The following is a 6,759-nucleotide window of genomic DNA, read 5'->3' on the forward strand; positions in this document are numbered from 1 at the left end:
GAGGAAATTAGACCAATCTCTTTTTTTTTGAGGAACTATGTGTGAATTGCCTATCATTTTCTGCCTGATTGCATGCAGCATGATTATTATCGTTATTTTTAGATTTTTTTGTTTATTTACTTCTTTATTTCTTTATTTAATATTTTTTAGTTTTCAACATTGATTTCCACAAGATTTTGAGTTACAAATTTTCTCCCCATTTCTACTCTCCCCCACCCCAAGATGGCATGTATTCTGATTGCCCTTTTCCCCAGTCTGCCCTCCCTTCTGTCACCCCACTTCCCACCCCCCCATCCCCTTTCCCTTTTCTTGTAGGGCAAGATAGATTTCCATACCCCATTGTTTGTATATCTTATTTCCCAGTTGCATGTAAAAAACAACTTAAAAATTTTTTTTCGAGCATTTGTTTTCAGAACTTTGAGTTCCAAATTTTCTCCCTTCTTCCCTCCCCACCCACCCTCCTTGAGACGGCAAGCAATTCAACATAGGCCACACTTGTATCATTATGCAAAACACTTCCATAGCAGTCATGTTATGAACAACTAACTATATTTCCCTCCATCCTATCCTGTCCTCCTTTATTCAATTTTATCCCCTTGACCCTGTCCCTTTTCAAAAGTGTTTGCTTTTCATCACCTCCTTCCCTGCTCTGTCCTCCCTTCTATCATCTCCTCTCTCTTATCCCCTTCCCCCCTACTTTCCTGTAAGGTAAGATACCCAACTGAGTGTATATGTTATTCCCTCCTTAAGTCAAGTCTGATGAGAGCAAGATTCATTCATTACCTTTCATCTGCTTCTTCTTCCCTTCCAATAGAAGTGCTTTTTTCTTGCCACTTTTATGTGAGATAATTTACCCCATTCTATCTCTCCCTTTCTCCTTCTCCCAATATACTTCTCTCTCACCCCTTAATTGTATTTAATTTTTATTTTTAAATATCATCCCTTCATATTTAACATACCCTGTGCCCTTTGTCTGTATGTATGTGTGTGTGTGTGTGTGTGTGTGTGTGTATGTATGTATATTCCCTTCAACTACCCTAACACTTAGAAAGGTTTCATGAGTTACAAATATCATCTTTCCATGTAGGAATGTAATCAAAATGGTTCAGCTTTAGAAAGTCCCTTATGATTTCTCTTTCCTGTTTACCTTTTCATGCTTCTCTTGATTCTTGTATTTGAAAGTCAAATTTTCTCTTCAGCTCTGGTCTTTTCTTTTTCAAGAATGCTTGAAAGTCCTCTATTTTATTGAAAATCCATATTTTGTCCTGGAGTGTTATACTCAGTTTTGCTGGGTAGGTGATTCTTGGTTTTAATCCTAGCTCCTAGAAGCCACTGGATCTTGTGTTATCCTGATTGTGTTTCCACAATACTCAAATTGTTTCTTTCTGGCTGCTTGCAATATTTTCTCCTTGACCTGGGAACTCTGGAATTTGGCTATAATATTCCTAGGAGTTTTCTTCTTGGGATCTTTTTCAAAAGGCGATTGGTGGATTCTTTCAATTTCTATCTTACCCTCTGGTCCTAGAATATCAGGACAGTTTTCTTTGATAGTTTCTTGAAAGATGATGTCTAGGTTCTTTTTTTGATCATGGCTTTCAGATAGTCCAATAATTTTTAAGTTATCTCTCCTGGTTCTATTCTCCAGGTCAGTGGTTTTTCCAATGAGATATTTCACATTGTCTTCCATTTTTCATTCTTTTGGTTCTGTTTAATAATTTCTTGATTTCTCATAAAATCACTAGTTTACACTTACTCCATTCTATTTTTTTTTGGGCAGTGCAATTGGGGTTAAGTGACTTGCCTAAGGTCACACAGCTAGTACATGTGTCAAGTGTCTGAGGCCGGATTTGAACTCAGGTCCTCCTGACTCCAGGGCTGGTGCTCTACTCACTGCGCCACCTAGCTGCCCCATTCTAATTTTTAAGGTAGTATTCTCTTCAGTGGTCTTTTGGACCTCCTTTTCCATTTGGCTAATTCTCCCTTTTAAGGCATTCTTCTCCTCATTGACTTTTTGGAGCTCTTTTGCCATTTGGGTTAGTCTATTTTTTAAGGTGTTATTTTCTTCAGTATTTTTTTGGGTCTCCTTTAGCAAGTCATTGACTTGTTTTTCATGATTTTCTTGAATCACTCTCATTTCTTATTTTCATAAATCCTAGGAGTTTTATTTATTTTATTTTATTTATTTTTTAATCTTATATTTTATTATTTATTTAATATTTTTAGTTTTTAGCATTGATTTCCGCAAGATTTTGAGTTACAACTTTTCTCCCATTTCTACCCTCCCCACCACTCCAAGATGGCATATGTTCTGAATGACCCATTCCCCAGGCAGCCCTCCATTCTGTCACCCCACTTCCCCCCCCCCCCATCCCTTTTTCCCTTACTTTCTTATAGGGCAAGATAGATTTCTATGCCACATTGCCTGTATATCTTATTTCCCAGTTGCATGCAAAACAACTTTTTTGAACATCTGCTTTTAAAACTTTGAGTTCCAAATTCTCTGCCCTCTTTCCCCCCACCCACCCTCCCTAAGAAGGCAAGCAATTCAACATAGGCCACACCTGTCTCATTATGCAAAACCCTTCCACGATACTCATGTTGTGAAAGACTAACTATATTTTGCTCCCTCGTATCCTGTCCCCCTTTATTCAGTTTTCTCCCTTGACCCTGTCCCTTTTAGAAAGTGTTTGCTTTTGATTACCTCCTCCCCCTGTCTGCCCTCCCTTTTATTGTCCCCCCCTTTTTATCCCCTTCCCCCTTCTTTCCTGTGGAGTAAAATACCCAGTTGAGTGTGTATGTTATTCCCTCCTCAAGTCAAATCCGATGAGAGCAAGATTCACTCATTCCCCCTCACCTGCCCCCTCTTTCCTTCCAATGAACTGCTTTTTCTTGCAACTTTTATGTGAGATAATTTACCCCATCCTATTTCTCCCTTTCTCCCTCTCGCAATATATTACTCTCTCATCCCTTAATTTGATTTTATTTTTTTAGATATCATCCCTTCATATTCAACTCACCCTGTGCCCTCTGTGTGTGTATACACCCACACACGCACACACACACACACACAGACACACACACACACATATATATGCATATATATGTATATTCCCTTCAGCTACCCTAATACTGAGGTCTCATGAATTACACACATCATCTTTCCATGTGGGAATGCGAACAAAACAGTTCAACAAGTCCCTTATGATTTCTCTTTCCTGTTTACCTTTTCATGCTTCTCTTCATTCTTGTGTTTGAAAGTCAAATTTTCTATTCAGCTCTGGTCTTTTCACTGAGAAAGCTTGAAAGTCCTCTATTTTATTGAAAATCCATATTTTGCCTTGGAGCATGATACTCAGTTTTGCTGGGTAAGTGATTCTTGGTTTTAATCCTAGCTCCATTGACCTCTGGAATGTCATATTCCAAGCCCTTCAATCCCTTAATATAGAAGCTGCTAGATCTTGTGTTATCCTGACTGTGTTTCCACAATACTCAAATCGTTTGTTTCTGGCTGCTTGAAATATTTTCTCCTTGATCTGGGAACTCTGGAATTTGGCTATAATATTCCTAGGAGTTTTCTTTTTGGGATCTTTTTCAGAAGGTGATTGGTGGATTCTTTCAATTTCTATTTTACCCTCTGGCTGTAGAATATCAGGGAAGTTTTCTTTGATAATTTCTTAAAAGATTATGTCTAGGTTCTTTTTTTTTTGTCATACTTCAGAGTTCACCCTGCTTAGTCTCCATCTTTTATTTGTGCAGCCAGCCTCCCAAAGCTGGTTTAAGAACTTTTTTTTATTGCCACAGACTGCTTTTTTTGTATTTCTTTTGTATTTTGTATTTCTTTTTCTTGTTTTTGTTATAACTATGAATTGTGAGCTTACGAGAGCTTGTCTTTGTCTTGAAAAATCAAGGTTTGATAAGATACTTGCTAACTTGCTTTCTTTTTTAAAAGACTGATGGTCGTTGTCCTAAAGCAGTCAGTATTTCAATGGGGATGTTGTAGTTCTAACTCAGGTGGGACTAAAAAGGAGGCAACAAACAGGGCTATGGAAAAAAAATCACTTGCTGGTGGCATCTGCGTTGAAAAGAAGACTGCAAATTTCTAGACAATGGTAAACTCCGTGAAGAAACTGAGGGTCTCACAGGGCAAAAAGGGAAGCAGGTCATGAAAATGCCTCCCAAGTGTTCGAATCAAATACTGAATCCCAAGAGGAGGTGGAACGTGGATATGTAAAAAGAGGGTCAAGGACTAGGGCATGCTTAGAATGGTCTCAAGTTCAAATACACTAACGTGACAGGCATAGCACTTCACAGGGCATGTGCACATCCGGGGCTCTCCTCTCCCTCAGTAGGTGCTGGCAAATGGGGAACTCAGTCGTTTTCCGATATAGATGCCTAGTCCCAAAGCCAAAACATGAGAGATGAACAGCGATGGAATGAACACTTTAAGAAATTCTGCAGAGAAAATGCCCCCTTTCTTCATGGCTCCACTTTTCCTCATACTTAAAGAAACAGAATGTTTAGGGTGCTGGAAGTGGAATTCCTTGGGGGGGATGTCCTCAGGCTGACTGGACCAGTCCAATACCCAGTCCACACTTTTCTGCAAAGCTTCCACTTCTTTTTCTCCTTCTGCAGCTTCTTCTTCAGACTGAGAGCTATGGTCCTTGCTGGTGTGCATGTCCACATCAAACATTATCTGACCATCTTCTTGTGGGGAAGGGCTGTCACAGTGGGAACTGCCTCTGGAGCTGCTCTGGCCTGACTCATGCTGGGTGGACAGGAGGATCTTCTCCATGTCTCCGTTGTGAATGGAGGACGAGGAGGGCACATGCTCCAGACCCCCATTTTTTTCCATTCCCATTCCTGTCATTGCCATTGCCGTTCGTCTGGAGCTCCACCCAGGAACTGTTGAGGCCCGCGGGCGGGGTCAGCATCTGCTCGCCCTCGTTGTTGTTGTTGTTGTTGTTGGGCAGCAGTGGCAGCTGCTCTACCAGTGAAGACGACATGGTTGGGAGGCTTGAGAGGCGGCAGCGGTAGAGGAAGCTCTGGACGCCGCAACAGCAGCTCCGTCCTAGGTCCTTTCTTTGATCATGGCTTTCAGATAGTCCAATAATTTTTGAATTATCTCTTCTGGATCTATTCTCCAGGTCAGTGGTTTTTCCAATGAGATATTTCACATTGTCTTCCATTTTTCATTCTTTTGGTTCTGTTTTATAATATTTTGATTTCCCATAAAGTCACTAGCTTCCACATGCTCAAACCTAATTTTTAAGGTAATGTTTTCTTCAGTGGTCTTTTGGACCTCCTTTTCCACTTGGCTAATTCTGCCTTTCAAGGCATTTTTCTCCTCATTGTCTTTTTGGAGCTCTTTTGCCATTTGAGTTAGTCTATTTTTTAAGGTGTGTATTAGGAGGGCAGAGTTTATAATCTCAAATAGGATCATAAACATGTCTGAAACGTTCGGAATCGCCGGATATAAGAAACTCTCAAAGTAGAAGGCAGAAGAATCAAAACATTTATTTAGGCTCCACAGTAACCAACCCATGAACCAGCAACCCCATTTTGATATATTGATCAAAAGCTTCCAGGCCCAATAAGTACGCCTTGAAAGAGTAACCAGGAGGCTACAGAGAAGCATGATTGCGTAAAGCAAAATCATGTTTCCCCCTCTATGGTAATAAGATTACCCACTGGCCTGAAGTCTTTGTTCAGCTTTTCTCCCATAGGTCAGCTCTGCTACTGGCAGCTCCTGCTTCAGCTGTGGCTGTGTCTGTAACTGACGCTGTAACTGTCGCTGTAACTGTCGCTGTAACTGTCGCTGTAACTGTCTCTGGCTCCAACCGGAAAAGGAAAAGAAGATCTTCAAGCTGTCCTCTCCCCTCTTATAGAGTTTTTGACATCATCAAGCACCGCCTGAACGACCAGGGCCGATTGGTTCTTGACTTGGCCCCTCCCCCTAGCATAGCCGTTAACACCTCCCCTCAGCCAGCCCCATGACTCCTCACACAGGAAGTTGTCTGCTTCCCTGGAATGCTCCTTGGGCCTCCTGCCCCGGAAGAGCAAGCCACAGTGTCCAGAGGCTCAATGAGGTAAGCTGAGTCATTCAAAGAAAACAAAGGCCATTCTGGCTACAAGGTGTTATTTTCTTCAGTATTTTTTTGGGTCTCCTTTAGCAAGTCATTGACTTGTTTTTCATGGTTTTCTTGCATCACTCTCATTTCTCTTCCCAAATTTTCCTCTACTTCTCTTACTTGCTTTTCCAAATTCTTTTTGAGCTCTTCCATGGCCTGAGACCAGTTCATGTTTTTCTTGGAGGCTTTTGATGTAGGCTCTTTGACTTTGTTGACTTCTTCTTGCTGTATGTTTTGGTCTTCTTTGTCACCAAAGAAAGATTCCAAAGTCTGAGTCTGAATCTGAGTCCATTTTCGCTGCCTGTTCATGTTCCCAGCCAACTACTTGACCCTTGAGCTTTTTGTCGGGGTATGACTGCTTGTAGAATATAGAGTACTTTGTCCCAAGCCTGAGGGGCTGTGCTGCTGTTTTCAGAGCTACTTCTACACAGCAAGCTCTGCCACACCAGAGCTCCTTCTCCCCCAAGAAACCACCAACCAGGATTGCAGCCCAGATCCAGGCAGGGCAAAGCAGGCTTTGCACTCCCGCTCTAATCTGCCACTTAATTCTTCCCACCAGGTGGGCCTGGGGCCAGAAGCAAGTGCAGCTGGAGCTCTGGAAGCAGCCTCAGAACTGCACCACTTCTGCCGC

At 41.6% G+C, this 6,759-nt stretch overlaps 1 pseudogene; it reads right to left on the reverse strand.

Annotated features, from left to right (window-relative positions):
* Nucleotides 1–4,342: 4,342 nt before the first annotated feature.
* LOC118844368 lies at nucleotides 4,343–5,003 on the reverse strand (annotated as a pseudogene).
* Nucleotides 5,004–6,759: the final 1,756 nt, after the last annotated feature.

Source organism: Trichosurus vulpecula, chromosome 3 (genome assembly GCF_011100635.1).
Source record: "Trichosurus vulpecula isolate mTriVul1 chromosome 3, mTriVul1.pri, whole genome shotgun sequence".
Taxonomy (NCBI): Eukaryota; Metazoa; Chordata; class Mammalia; order Diprotodontia; family Phalangeridae; genus Trichosurus; species Trichosurus vulpecula.